This window comes from Melitaea cinxia, chromosome 30 (assembly GCF_905220565.1).
Source record: "Melitaea cinxia chromosome 30, ilMelCinx1.1, whole genome shotgun sequence".
NCBI lineage: Eukaryota > Metazoa > Arthropoda > Insecta > Lepidoptera > Nymphalidae > Melitaea > Melitaea cinxia.
The window spans coordinates 13287-30239 of NC_059423.1; the positions used below are offsets into that span (position 1 = coordinate 13287).

The window sequence follows — 16953 nt, forward strand, 5'->3', positions numbered from 1 at the left end:
AAATTATAGATAAAAAAAAATTACTAACAAAACCACGCTTTTATAGCTAATCGAACTAAAAAAAAAAAAAGTAGAAAATAATTTTTAATTACAAAGAGTTTTTATTACAGTAGTAGAAGATCGAACAATCAATCATATTAATGAATTACTTCAAAATAAAACCCCCCAAAAAATGTTTGTGCTTTTGTTTTTTTTTTTTTTTTAATTATTTAAACTAAACTATAAAATATTCACTTACGCATGTAATTTTATTTAATTTTTTTTCCGTATTATATACTTTGAATAATAGCTAAATAAAAGAATATTTATTTTAAATGCTGGGCGTATGAAGGTTCATAATCACCTTGGACAGGAAGTAGAACGTGGAGAGAGAACGACAACGGCAAAACAGAATTTTTCTAGCAACTTTTTAATTATTAACTAGCGACTCGCCCGGGCTTCGCACGGGCAATGCTGATACTAAATATACTTACAGAATGTCTTTATATATAACGTTCACAGCTTTTTTGTTAATAGACAATACAAAACATGTTTTATTTAGAAGTTAAACGTCCATACCACGTTGAATACACCGGTTCTCGTCCGATCACCAAAGATAAGCAACGTCGGGCGCGGTCAATACTTGGATGGGTGACCGCCTGTGAACATCGCGTGACGTTAGCTTTTTGTTTTTTTTTTCAGTTTTGTTTTTGTTTGTTTTTTTCAATTAGTTTTTGTAATTTAGCTTAACATAAAAAAAATTAAAGATTGCATAATGAAAATAATTTTTTATTAGAATATCTATTCTTCTTCGAAATTCGAGATACGAAATGTAAACAGTCTATAATTTAACAAAACACATCATGTTCTTGCGGATAATTTATTCTTTCATGGCACACACAAGAATGAAACATTAAAGGACTTTTTTACAACTTACAGAAAACGTCGTGAAAAATAATATTTATAAAATATATATACTACGTTCACAGCTCGACAAAACAGAGCCACCTAGCGTGTGCTATAGAAACTACAAAGATTGTTAAATTAATATCAATAGTATTACATTGCAAACTAATAACTAGATAGTGCTTGAACGGAAATCTAAATCTTTAGATTTTTTTAATTAGTTTTGTTTAATTAGTTTTTTTTTTAATGAGTTTGCCAAAGAAGTTTCACTTCTGACATGTGTACTTTGTATACACGCAATTCTTTTATTTATAGTCTATGTATGATGGCTCACATCCTATTACTTTTCTACTGCTTACTGTTTAACCCCAAGACGCCTTGCTATTTAAAAGCGCTGGACTCACCATCGAATTAGAGGAAATAAGCTTTAGTTCGTAATTTGAAGGATGCAGTGTTGAAATTAATACGCCTGAACGCTTTGAAAATTAAAATGTAAATAAAAAAGGCATGGGTACTTAAGAGCCTATGGATGTTAAAACTTATTTTTTTTTTTTAAATAGTTACGTAGTAAAATATATCTTTATGTTTAAATACTTGATTTCAATATAGTACTATTATAGACACATACACAACTTCTTTAAAAAAAAAAGAAAATCATTTAATCCTGACGATCCTTATTTCTAAATAATAATCTAGTAATCTTCAATCTTTAGTAAAATGTCAAATCATTGGGATACTGATATAAGATAGTGTTTAAATCAAATCTGAATTTTTGAAGTGGGTCAAAATGAAGTCCAAAGGAGTCGGTTACAGACATACAGGTGAAGCTAATATAAAGCGTGTATATTTACACGTTTTATATTAGCTTATTATTTACACGCTTTATATTATTTATTCATCTTATAACGATCCAATAGACGAGTACAACGACAACAAGGAACACGTTGCGAGAATGTAAGGTCTATGCTTCAATTTATTATTGCGGGATATATTATACTCGGCGATTTCTTCCAAGATTTGCTTTGAAATTTATTAGTAATATTCTAAAAAAACTAAATGGTAAGGCTATAGACAATCGGGGTCTAATTATATTTAAAAAAAAAAACGCGCTAACGCTCACTCATGCTCCGTTCCGCAGCGGAGGCTGCCTCAGCCGCTCCTCTACGCATTTGTTCGCGCGCTTTCGCGCGGCGGGCGAGGGCTACCCTCCATCCGCGCCTCCGGCTTCAAAAAAAACACTAGGGGGCAGACCAAGACCACGTGGACAGTGGGGTGCTCCGATTCGGTTTTGGGTATTTCGCGAATTTCTATACCTATATTCGAGCCCCCCCCCCCCCCATTCACCACCTCTCCCCCAAAACCCATAAATTAGATCCCGATTGTGTAATACAGTTGCGCGCGGGCGCTTGTTATCGTTGGACGTGCGCGTCGATCGATCTCGAACCGGTTTCTAGTCGCTTAGTGCAAACGTGTTTATGATTCATCGACTAGCAATGTGTGTTGATAATGGATAATAGTGAACGCGAACAAATAAATACGAATGAAGATGAGAATAGTTACGTAGAAGGGTGTTGTGAGAATATAAGTAATAGTGAGAATATTAGATGTGATGAGAATATGAGATGTAGTGAGAATATGGAGTGCACAGAACAGTTACCTGGAAATAGTACAAACAGTGGAACAATGAAATCTAACAAAAGAAATAGGCAGATAGATCAAGAAGAGATGTGGATGACAGTAACCAGACGAGGTAAACGTTTTGCCAGGACGAGTAATATACACGATAATATACGGATACCTGAAGATAAAATTGAAATAATGCATGGAATTTTCATAGGGCCGACCTTAATAGTCTGTACATGCATCTCGAATTATTAGATTGGAACGATGTATATAATAATCAGGATGTTAATAAGGCTGTTGACACATTCTATAAAATTTTGTATGACTGCTTTGATAGATGTGTTCCTAAAAAAAAAGTAACGCTAAATACATCACGTTATAATTATCCGACATGGTTCACACCTGAGATTATACGTACTATTAAAAACAAGTATTTTCATTTAAAGAAATATAAGCACAGCGGGCAGGAATTTAATAGAGAAATGTTTAAGTTTTATCGAACAATGACTAAAATTTTAATTAATAGTGCTTTTTCAAATTATGTACATACATTGGAAATTAACTTGAAAGATAATCCTTCTAAATTCTGGGACTTCGTTAAAAATCAGCGTGCATCTAATAATTTATGTACAGACTATGAGATTAATGGCAATGTAGTTTCGGGATTAAACGCTGCTAATGCTTTCGCAACCTATTTTAGGTCGGTATTCCTACCCGCAAAACCTAGATTAGATATGAATGAAATTTGTTCAGTGCCTGGTATCCCATCTGCGTGTGTTTCTGTAAGTTACATATCTGAGGCTGACATCCGTACCGCAGTTAGGCGCCTTAAGCCCCGTTTGACAGCAGGTCCGGATGGTATTCCTTCATATCTTATAAAGGACTGTCTGTCTGTTTTTCAGGGCCCTCTTCACTTTATCTTTAATCTGTCACTATCATCCGAAAAATATCCGACTGCTTGGAAATTATCTCGAGTAACACCAGTTCTTAAGAGTGGTAATAAATCTAGAATAGATAACTATAGACCTATAGCTATTTTATCAGGCTTTGCAAAAGTTTTGGAAACAATATTAAATTGTCATATCACTGCTCAAATCCAGTCCCGACTGTCAGACTCACAGCACGGTTTTCGCGCCCGCCGCTCAACTACCACGAACCTTATTAATTTTACCGACTACAGTGCAAGGGCTTTAGACAGAAGACAACAAGTTGACGTTGCCTACTTTGACTTTCAAAAAGCGTTTGACCGCGTAAATATTGATATTCTTTTAAATAAGTTTTCAAAATTAGGTTTTACACCCACTTTATTAAAGTTCTTTGCAAATTATTTCACAAACCGCGTTCAATACGTCCAACTTGGGTTTTATCGGTCTGATCCGTACTTTGTACTTTCTGGTGTAAGCCAGGGTAGTACTTTAGGTCCTACCCAATTTCTCATCATGATTAACGACCTTCCAGAAGTACTCAAAAGAACCCAATGTCTGATGTTCGCTGACGACCTAAAGTTGTTTATGACTATTGAAGGCAATAATGATTGCGATGCGTTTCAAAATGACATACATAATGTTTGTGCCTGGAGCAGAGACAATCAATTAGCATTTAATACATCTAAATGTAAAATTGTAACGTATACTCGGTCCCATTCCCCGATCTCCTTCACGTACACCGTCGACGGCGAAGCTTTGTCTAGAGTAGATAGTATACGTGATCTAGGTATAATCTTTGATTCGGCGTTAACATTCAATCACCACATTAAATTAACGTGTCAAAAAGCGTACAAAGCACTTGGGTTTGTTATAAGACAATCAGCAAGATTCTCTAACAAAGAATCAATTTTAATATTATACTTTGCTTTTATTCTCAGTACATTGGAATACAATGCTTTAATCTGGAATCCACACGAAAAACTTTATAAAACCTTAGTTGAGCGAGTGCAAAAAAAGTTTGCCCGATATTTGTTCTTTAAACTATATGGTTACTATCCTTATTTGTATCCCTCTCTTTATGTGAATGGTATGGTGGGCTTGGATACTCTTGAGCTAAGGCGAAAGTGTGCCCTTATGCTCCACTACTACCATTTACTAAATAATAAAATAGATAACCCTACGACATTGGGGGCATGTGGTATATGCGCACCGCGCTGTACGGTCATGAGGCGCTCCCGGCCGCTGTTCGCGGTGGAGTGTGTGCGGACGCAAGCTGCTCGGAGCGCCCCAACGCAGTCAGCCCTTCGCTTACTTAATAATATGTTGGCCTCCAATAGTAGTACTGATATATTCGCTATGAATTCGTCTGAATTTGTTAAATCTTGCTTTAAGTATTTAGAATTATGTTAATGTGTATACTCGTATTATAAGATAAATTGTTATTTCTTTAATGTATTTGTTGTAGTGTTATTAATTTATGCTTGTTTATTGTACGCCTTGGTTGTAAACTGTAAGTGCAATAAATGTAAACTGTAATAAATAAATAAAATAAAAATAAATAAAATAAGTTTAACGTCGACAAACAAATTACCTAAACAGTTTGGGTTGGCAAAATTATTAAAAACGGAAAATATCCAAGATATAACAAGTATCAAGTATATTAATGCATACAAAGTTCTTATCCAGTGTAATAATGAAATCAGTGCAGATAAAATTATTGAGTCTGAAACATTAAAAGAAAAAGGGTTTAGGTGCCAAAAAACGTTGGAGATAAGACAAACTTATGGTGTAATCAAGGATATCGATATAGAATGTACAGAGGAAGAAATACTCGAAAGTTTGAGCTGTGAGTTTGAAGTTATAGGAGTTAAAAGACTGAAACGTCGAAATACCATTAATGGAAATTGGGAACCTGGAGAGGCAATTAGAGTAAGTTTTAAAGGGTCTTCACTACCCTCCTATGTTAATATATTTGATACCAGAGCTACTGTTAGGCCTTACTTATACCCTGTAACACAGTGTTCACGATGCTGGAGATTTGGCCACATAGCTAAGATGTGTGCATCAGTAAAAGAAGTTTGTCCGAAATGTTGTAAGGCCCACCCTAATTGTGATACCACAGTTTTTAAATGTAATAACTGTTCTGGAAAACATATGTCGTTGTCACGTACGTGCCCCGTATATATTAAAGAAAGAAGAGTAAGAGAACTTATGGCAGAATTCAACTGCTCATATAAAAAGAGCTTTGACTCTCTACGTTCCGCCAGAACAGGATACTTATCACAGACAACCTGAATTTTCAAGTGAAAAAGAAAATGATGGAGAAGAAAGAGATCATCCCGAAGAAGAAGGAAATGACAGTGAACACTTAAATGAAGAAAGAGATATAACTACGACAACTGTCCTCACGCCAGCCAGAGACACATACTCTAATATATTGCAGAGACCTGGAACAAGTAACTATCAATCGCAAAAGAAAAAACTACCCAAAGAGAAATCAAAGATTAAAAAAACAAAAGATACTCACATTACACATTCGGAAGAATTTATTTGTAGCGATGAAGGTACAACAAGTTCTTCAGAAGAAATAGAAACGAGAAAGAAGAGTAAAAAGAGAGCAAAAGTAGGAAGTTGGAAAATGATTTTCACGCAAGTCAAAAAAAAGATCTGCGATAGTAATACTAGCATTGAAAATAAAATAAAAGATTGCTCAAAAATAATCTTTGACTGGATATCATCTTTAGTGCTTCAATACTTAATGAGATTGCCTTTTTTTGCTCATATTAAACAATGGACAACAGTAACAGACACAAACATCTAACGGTAAATATTCTGCAATGGAATGCACAGAGCCTACGTCCGAAAATTACAGAATTCGAATCTTTATTAAACCAGGAAAAGGTACACATCGCTATTATTAGTGAAACATGGTTTGACCCAGAGAGCTTATTTAGACTTCATGGGTATAACACGTTTAGGGCAGACAGAGATGATGGGTATGGAGGCACAGCCATTTTGACCCACCAGTCTATCAAGGCAATACCATGCAGAATTAATATTTCAAATTCACAAATTCAAATTATCCATATAAAGCTTCAAAACTGTAATCATCTTGAAAATATAATTTCAATTTATTGTCCTTCTACTGTACATACATCCGGAAGTGATTGGGATGAAATATTTTCAATTTCACTACAAAAGACTCTCATAGCAGGCGATTTAAATGAGCATCACTCAAACTGGTCGTCTAAAACAGACATGAGGGGTAACCATATTTTGGATTCCATCATGGTCAACAATCTATTTACTCTAAATGACAATTCACATACACGTATAAAGATGGTAAACGGAGTAATACAAAAAACTTCTCCAGATTTATCTATAGTAACAACAGATTTGGCCTTAAAAATGAAATGGGAGGTGATGAACGAGAACCTCGGAAGTGATCATTTGATTATTAAGATGACACTAAATACCAATTATCGACAGACTAAAATATGTAATAATAAAAGAAATTATAAGAAAGCTAATTGGGAAGCCTATACTCAGAAGTTAGAACTGCAATTGGCAAATTTGGAGTTACCTGTGGATCATCAATCTGCTTATAATATGTTTATAAACACCTTAAACGGAGCAGCTGATGAGTATATACCAAGAATTAGAGTATGCGAAAACCCCATTCAATCGAAGAAGTTTACACCAAAGCCGTATTGGAATCAAAATTTATCTCATGCTGTTGCTCAAAGACGCCTTGCGTTAGCTATATTTAGGCGCAATCCGACCCCTTATAATCTTGAAATGTTACAGAAGAAAGTGAGAGAAGCACAGAAATTAATACGTCAAAGCAAGCATAAATCCTTCCAAGAGTTTTGCAATAGTATAGATAGTGTAACTTCTTCGAGTGAGATGTGGAAACGCATGAAATGGACCAAAGGATACAAAGTATCTACGACTAGTATTGATCATGGCAAAGCCGAAAAATTGTTAAGATCTCTGGCTCCAGATTATGTAACACCATTCACTCCCATATTTAGCTCTAATAATAGACAGTTATCTAACCCGATTTCGGTACAGGAAGTAGTTAATTCGATAAAAAAATCAGATACAGCCCCTGGTCCAGACGGTATATCATATTCTATGATAAAACACCTTCCGTATATTGGTATAACTTTGCTGTCTTCTATGTACAACAGATTTTTGCAATCCAGTTTCGTACCAGAACAATGGAGAAACGTAAAAATTATTCCTGTACCGAAACCGGGAACTGATCCTACTTCTGACACAAGTGTAAGACCTATTGCACTAATATCTTGTCTTTGTAAAATATTTCATACGATTATAAGTCGTAGGCTTGAATGGTTGCTAGAAAAAAATAACTATTTATCATCTGACACTACGGGCTTCAGAAGATGTAAATCATGCTATGATGGTCTTTCTAAATTAGTAACACGCATTCAAATAGGGTTTTCTAAAGGTTTGCCTACTATTGGCTGTTTTATAGACATCGAGAGTGCCTACAATAACATTAATCTGACGTCTCTTCGACATCTGTCTATCCATCTACAAGATAACAGTTTCATTTGTCGAACTACTGGTATAGGTATTGCTCAGGGAGACCCTTTGTCCCCTTTACTGTTTAATGTAGCTACAATTGGGATATGTAAAAATATTAATAATGTTTACATGTTACAATACGCGGATGACTTCATTTTATATAGTAGCCAGGAGAGATTGTCAGACTCTGAGGCCCGTATACAGAGTTCTCTAAATAAATTTCAATGTATGATGACAGAGTTAGGTTTAAGTGTATCTCATAATAAAACCAAAGTTTGCCTATTTAGCAGAGGTAGAAGAAGAAACAGGCTTCATCTGTCTGTTAATAACTACATGATAGAGCAAGTTCATTATGTCAAATACCTCGGCATGTGGCTGGATAGCTCTCTAACATGGGGGAAGCATATAAACGAGACCCGGGAGAGGGTTTGTCGGTTTTTAAACATTTTTAAAGTTCTAGCTGGTGCTGAATGGGGTGTTCACCCCAAACATCTTCGTAGGCTTTACATATCGATAGTTCGCAGTAGGATTGATTATGGTTGTTTTTTATATGGAAATAGTAGGACTAGTCACCTTGTTAAGCTAGAAAGAATACAAAACCAGGCAATGAGAATCATAGGAGGTTTTATCAAAAGCACCCCAATCCATGCGATGGAAAGTGAGCTGTGCTTACAGCCACTATGTATTCGGAGAACTTTTCTAACAGGTAAATTTTATTTAAGATCAAGAGCAATTCAAAACAATATCCTTACAGACATCTTAGAAGAGCTATCCAACCTTTGCCAGAATTTGTATTGGAGAAATAAAAAATTACCATTGCTTATACTTATCCATAGAACATATAGGGAGTCACTTATACACTCTAGTCCCATAATAGATATTTTCTCTTTAGACACATGGATAAGCAGTATTGATCTAAGTCAAACTATAAGTGCTCATATTGACGGAGTTAGTAAGGCAAAAAGATTGATTAATGTATCCGATCTCAAATCTAGTTGCATTAGAATGATAAACAAAAAGTTTAACCGTCATTATAAATTGTTTACTGATGGTTCTAAGGATGGTTTAAATATAGGAGCTTCTTTCTTTGATCCCCAGCTTGATGTTAAAACTAAGTTTAAAATCAATGCCAACATCTCGATCATGAACTGTGAACTCGTAGCGATCTCCGAAGCCCTATCATACATAATGCACATAGATCAGGAAAACTTTGTGATTTTTTCGGATTCTAAAAGTAGTATTCAACATCTGGCTCGGATACCCTCGAGTCTTCGAGGGATACCGATAGCCGTAGTCATTATAGATACTATCTGCAAAATCCGTGCATTAAATAAAAATGTTGTGATCCAGTGGATACCCTCTCATGTTGGCATCATGGGTAACGAAGAGGCTGACTTATTAGCCCGACAAGCAGCTTACGAAGGGATTGAATATGCATGTTTGCCGTTACACTCAGATTGGCTTAATAGCTTAAAAACACTCTGTAGATCCAAATGGCGCGAGTACTTTGATGAGCGTTCGCGATTGAAAGGTATTTGGTATAAAACATTACAGTCTGAGCCACTTCGTTACCCATGGTTCGAGGAGAATAAGATGGACAGAAAGCATATAGTGGCTTTGTTGAGAATGCGTACTGGTCACATTCCATCCAACAAGTTCATACATTTAATGGGAAAAACTGATTCTCCAAATTGTCCAGTTTGTGATGTCATTGACGATGTTTATCATGTGTTGATGGAATGTGACCGGAACGTGTCGGAGAGACAAGTGCTAGGCTGGGGATCAGATGTAGGAGCTTGCAACAGCGCCTTGGCCTCTCCCTTTTCGGAGGATGCTATGGTGCTGTGCAGGATGTTATTTGCTATATATCAAAGATAATAATTAGGGTTAGATCAATCATATTGTAAGTGTCAAAAGTTAGGATATGCAAGGGACCAAGAACAAATCACACATAACTGTGGCTTTGTTCTTGGTCCGTGGCCTATTATTATTATTTTTTTTAACTAAGTATAATGTTACTTATTGTTATATGGCTATGTTTTTGTTGTTGTCATTTTGTATCATTTATGTTACGGGGGTGACATAATCACTAAGTGATTAAACTCCCATTAAATAAAAGATTAAAAAAAAAAAAAAAAAGATTGTGTAATAGCCAAAGCATTAATGTATAACGGCCACTGACCTGATGGCATCGCATTATTTTGCTGCGGCGTTGAGACCAACGCTGCAAGCAGCAGGCGTATTTAATCTCCAATTACGTAATTTCAACCAGAGTTCAAACAATTCGACTTACATACAATCATTTTCACGAAACATTTCACTTCACTTTACATACAAATTATTAAGACGTAAAAAAAGTATCTAAATAAAACTCTATTAAGTCACATATCGTTAATAACTACGATTATTTTTACGATATTTACTAACGAATACATAAAAAAAGGCGTCCGGAGGAATAACGTCTAATGACTAACGGTCATTATGAAGCACAGGGGTAAGACTGTCATATTAAGGTTGTTCAAATTATTATTAGCCAATTGCACAACGCGCTGAAACCGTTACTCGTACACCTTTTTCAAATCGGTTCTTTCCCTCTGGGAATGTTTTTGGGGAAATATTTATTTTTAGGGTATTTTCTTGGGAACTCTTAATTCGTCAGAACATAATATATTTTTAATAATAAAAAAAAATCTACATTTATCAATTTACGAATATATTTTAGCAATTTATAATATATAATTCCTTACTAAAGCAAAGTATAAGAAGAAAAGGGAAAGTATAAAAAAAATATTTTCAATTTTAAAATCCTTTGAAAAATAAAATCTAATAAGAAAAATATTAATCTGTCTGATTTTTAAATAATTTCAATTTTTGGTTTAGGGGGTTTTGTTTCCAATTTAGCGCGTACATACAGATAATGTAAATGATTTGACAAGTTACGCCTATTTGAATGTCACTTAAATTAAGCATTTAATTTCATACTCAACTTTATATTTAATTTTTTTTGTTCTTAAGCCAATCAAATGTTACATGAAATTAATATGAACCAAGGTTTAGTAACGTTACCAATTACCGTTAGAAAATAAGTTAATATTTATTGACATCTTACATTAAGTTTAAATTTTTTTAACAGTAATTATGAGACGGAAACGCTTTATAACGCTAAGTTTCAACGGTAAATAGAAGACAGATTGATTATCACATAAAACTCTCGTACATAACCGAGTTTAACTTTAGTTTACTTAGACCGGTTGATAATACGTCGTTCACGTCATCTACAGCCTCCGCTCGTACTATTGCTGGTGATAGCGTCACACGATCACTTTGAAAATCAATTATGTTGTCTTCAAATGACTAGATAATAGGTAGAATAATTATTTATCATTAAGTTAATTACATTTTTATTAGAAATAATTCAGTCATTTTAAATAAAAATGTATTCGTATGCGGCCGCCAGTAATTTGAATATAGCATGTCTTGCGTTTATCAAACACGTAATATTCAGGTCACACTATGACATGATTGAGATTTTCCTTCAACGACAACTCATCTTTATGTGTAAAAGAAAGCACATTAGAACTACATAATTATTGATATCTACCAACAGATGGCATGAGGTGCCGTTTAAATCGCGCTAGCGTTTCGTTTAGTTTAAAATGTTTGTTTTTACATCATATTTTAGACAATTATTTTATAGACAATTAACGAGCTTTCAAGCATTCAAGCACAGGTAAACAGGGATAAAAGTAAAACGACGTTTTCTCAAAATGAATCCTAGCTTACCTAGCTATATCGATTTATTTCCCCTGAAATCCCCTGCATACTAAATTTTATGAAAATCGTTAGAGCCGTTTCCGGGTTTCTGAGAGAGATATATATGTGTGTGTGAGTGACGTTAGGTTTGAGATATCCTATTTTTTTTTTCTTAGATTACGTTCAAAGTACACTTGGCAATTGGGGATGACAGCTTATTTGTTTTTTTTTTTTTGTAAATCTAAAAGTTAAAACTTTGAAGACTGTCCCCAAAATTTGAAGAATTTCTTATAATTCAAGGACATGGGTTCAAAAGTTGGATTCAATTTCAACCGAACGTATGAGGACTTAAGTGTACTTTGAGACTAAATATATATTTTGAGGTCTGTCCTGAAAATTTCTACTTATTTCCAGGACAGTCTTCGAAATTTATACATATATAAAGGAATATATTCCTTTGAGTTTGTATATTTGTGTACAGTATTTTTTTTATAGCAGTAGTAATATGTATTGTTTTATAAAGAGATTTTTGACACTCCATAATAGTCACATATAAAAGAAATGTTTAATTTTAATTGTATGTTTAGGAATTGGTAAATAGCTTTAAATGTCGTTTCTTTGTTTTTTCAGGTAGGTTAAGGGTTTTTATAATTTATTTTTGTATCATAATGTATAAAGAAAAATTGTATAATAAAATCTTTGTTTTTTCAGAGCAACACATTGTAGAATTTTCCGATTCCAATTTTAAGTAGGCAACTAATGTCTTATACATATTACTGTTATAGTACATAGGTACATTGCTAAAACTTCTGAGGACAGACCTCAAAATTTTGTTATCATTTTTGAGAATGCTATTAAAATAGATTTTCATAGATATAGTTTCTAAATTTACATTTCGGGAATGAGCTGTTTAATTAAAAGAGAGGCCCTGGGAAAAACGTTTCTTCTGAAAATGTAAATTTTGAATCTAACATAGTTTTGTCAAGTAAATAATCTCACGTGAAACACACGTGGCATATCAAATTTACAATCTTTAATACGTTAAGTATTTCGTTGCCGACGTTGACTATATTTATTTTAAGATCGAAATATTAGCGAAACTTTTGCTCGAGCATTTCAACAAATGGGATAAAGGCAACAAATAACAATAACACACTAAGTTAAATGTTGAAAAAGTATATTAAGAGTGTATGCTACCTCAAATTGCTTATTTTCCACTCGGCAGGATGTCCATATCTTCCAAACTACTGAATATTTAAGTTTGAAATTTATGTATGGTAAAGTTCAGGACATAAACTATCTTTCATATGTTTCGAAAACACGATTCCACAAAATTATCTCGATACAAAAAAATCACAAAATTACCTCTATTTTTGTATTAAAACCTTAATATCTCAGTAAATATAGAAGTTATGGACTTGAGATTAAGCATGGTAATTAAAATAAGTATGAAGAACATTTTATATGTTGCGTTCTTTAAAAAATAACTATTGATAATGTTTGTGAGGAGAAAATACATATAATTCGCGCGATGAACAACCAAGCGCTCTCAATTCTCAACGGGTGAAATCTGAATTCGAGCTGAGGTAGTGTAGCCCCATAAGTATAATTTCTACTATCAATTTTACACAAAAAATTTCGTAATCTAGTTGAATAAGTCTAACGTAGTTTTTTTGAATTATGTCTATTAGAAATATTTGATTGAGAATAAAAAAGATGTTTATCCCTTACTGACAGTCAGTTAGCTCGACATTAGTTTTAGTATCAGCTGTTTTGAAGCTGGTTAATTTTATAAATATCTTCAGGACAGACCTTGTGATTTACATAATTTATAATTACTATCGGGACTGTTCTCAAAATATGCATAGTATAATAAATAATAATTTACCTAGCTAAGTGTTTGCTCATTTTTTTCTAACGATGAGCTATTTGTACACATAAAAAAGTTAACTTGATCCAAGAAGTAAAACAAACTAAGAATACCATTTTAAAGGCGATGATTTTCTTGATTCAAGAGCGAAACTTCAAATTATTCGTCATTCAAGAATTTTTGCGTTTGGCTCACGAAAATTATTTTCTTTAAAATGGTATTCACATTTAGTTAGCTTTCTTATCAGTGTATAATTCATATGTATAAAATGATTGTCAGGGTATATTCTATGTGACAAAACATTAACATCTTGATTATTAAGCCATAATAAAACATACCTTTGTGAACCCGCTTAAAACGCCCAATAATAATTTACTATAGCAATAATAATAATACACACACATTTGACAGCTAGCAAATGCGTGTACGATCTCATTGACGACCTCCGTAGCGCGGTGGCCACCTCCGCTAACCGCCACCGCTGAGTCTCGTGAGTGCGAGTCTGGGGATCCCCCCTAGTTAATATGTAGATTTTTTATTATTTTTAGTTGGTACATATAACTTTTAAAAAAATGCGTGTACATACCTACATTTTGGCAATTCATTTTTATTTATATAAAGATATCATAATATAAATAAATGAAATAAATAAATTAGTATTATCATAGAGAAATAAATAATACCTAACAATAAAATTAGTGAAATAATCTCAATTCAATCTCAAAAAACATCAAACAACGAGTCACATTATTAGCATTAAATCGCTTCATGGTAACCCATAACACAAGGCTGCTTACTTTAGAGTTTTAGATTTTGTTTTTTCATTTTATTTTTTGAACACCAATGACAATACAATTGAAAGAAAACATAATATGGGGTGCAATGGTAAGTAGATATAATTATGTAGGTATAAAGCGCGCGTCGGCATCGGCGCGACTCATTCTAGAATATAACCTATTTCTTTTCAAGATACTTTTGAGATATGAGCCATCACTTTCACAGTATACAACAAAGCCGCTTCGCGCTGTTTGTCTGTCCCTATGTATGCTTAAATCTTTAAAACTACGCAACGGATTTTGATACGGATTGTTACTACATAGGGTGATTCAAGAGGAAGGTTTACATGTATAATACATGCATAATATAATAGCGAAATACTGATAATTTTAGAGCTTTTTAATGTGATGTCGTAAATAAACAACTTTTTTTGCGCTTACATTGCAATTTGCAAGAGCTGGCTGAACCCTACCTTAAAAAATCTAAAAAAACTCCGTAATGGTATATGTCTATCTCTTAGGGATAACTCACAATAACCATTTTTATCCATTACATTTTACGAGAAATACTGGCTTATCTACGAAGCGATTTTAAGCAATACACCATTAATCATTATCCAATTAAATATCTTAAATACATTGTGCATTTAATGTAGATCAATATGGCTCTTTACAGCATGTAATTGAAATGAATGTTTTCGAAGATATTACAGATTTAAAATGCAGGGACATAACGGTTGCGGTGGTACCGGCCAGGCGGCGCGTGCCTAAATAAATAATAATAAAAACAATAGCGCATCGAAGGCCGCGCTTCGCTTACCACACCGACTTTGTCCTAAGCCGAGTTGCGTTCTCGCTAGGAGACACTCTTCAAATCTTAATTTAATTTAAATGGGAATATAGTTGTAGTACCTATATTTAGTGTACTGTGTGGCTACGGTACTAAAGAATATAGCCACCCCCTCTCTTCCCGTGGGTGTCGTAAGAGGCGACTAAGGGATAACATAATTTGAATTCGTTTTTTCGGGATTTATACCATGTACCTTTTTATCTTTGAGGCTCCGATATTTCGGCGCAGTTGCATGCGCCATGGTCACGGAAGAACTACCTTTACCTAACCTTTTTAGTTCTTCCGCTACCACCTCGGAACTTAAAAAGCCGACCGGTGGCGGGATAACCATCCAATTGCTGTCTTCGGTGCGACAAAGCCAGCCGTGCGGTCACCAACCCGCCTGCCCAGCGTGGTGACTATGGGCAAAACACATGAGTTCACGCTATTTTTGGCGCGGGCTTGTGGAGGCCTATGTCCAGCAGTGGACTCTATAGGTTGTAATGATGATGATAATGATGATGACCTATATTTAGTATCAGCATTGTACCCGTGCGAAGCCGGGGCGGGTCGCTAGTAATGTATAAAACAGTATAATTACCTACTAATTGGTGATAGTTGATGTTGATTTATAGGATTTGAGGAGTAGGAAAAAACAAAGGAAAAAATTTTTGTACAACGTAATCTGTATTAGTATTATTTTTCTTTATTGGTGTTATGCTGTCCTGTGTATCTGTTTTACTTAGTTTGCAATAAAGATTAATTGTATTGTAGGTATTGTATTTGTCAGATCTGATAGGTAGATTTCGAGATTTCAGTTCGAGCCGAACTACTGATATTATGCTATACTTGTACCAAGTATAGCATAATATTATGAAGATATTCCTATGCTTCATTTAGTCTCAAAGAGTGTCAACTAAAAGCAAAGGCTTGTGTTATGCTACCATGTACCTAGTGAACTAGTGGTGATCCTAGAATATACATACATAAATACATACACACCTAGACTCGGAATATAGATATTGGGTAAACTTTAGATTATGCTCACAAATCCCCATAAATCGACGGTCCATAATCTAAAGTTTTTAGCCTACATTTTTTTTTTATGCGCCGTGCGGGTATCGAACCTGTGACTTCACGAGTCGCTCAGCTGGCGACTTAGCCACAGCGCTACGGAGGTTGTCAGATGTATGTAGCTTGTAAATAAATTAAAGCTACATAGGTACGCTGCGGTAGGTACGCATTGCCTACAGGATCCTAGAAGGATTACAAATTAGGTACAACTAGAGGGAAAGGAAATTTACCGCAATTTTATACTATTTTCTATAAATCACGATAAAAACAAAATTCCGATTAAATTGCAAAGTTTTAGCAAGGACGTCTAATTGTCAGCGTATAGGTATATCAGTTTCGCATTCGAGGCTATGTTCACAGAATTAATAAAAATTTGCGCGTCTTATATATACCTATTTAGTTATTGTGTAAAATGTTGCAGGCAGGTTAGGTTAGAGAGAACTTGGTAAAGACTAGGATAGGTACTTTACTTATTGACAAGCATTAATTCCGCCGATAAACTGTCACACAGTTTGGCGGATTATAAAATTGTACAGTATTTGGTTAAATAAAGAATTTATAATAATTATTATTATTATTATTATTATTGATTGTTTTATAGAGAAATAATATAGGTACAGTCACTTCCCTTCACTGTACTAAAAATAGCGATTAGCGAGACAA

The 16953-nt window shown here is 34.2% G+C and overlaps 1 pseudogene; it reads left to right on the plus strand.

Moving 5' to 3' along the window:
- The first annotated feature begins 544 nt into the window (after positions 1 to 544).
- Positions 545 to 663, plus strand: LOC123668325 (annotated as a pseudogene).
- Positions 664 to 16953: the final 16290 nt, after the last annotated feature.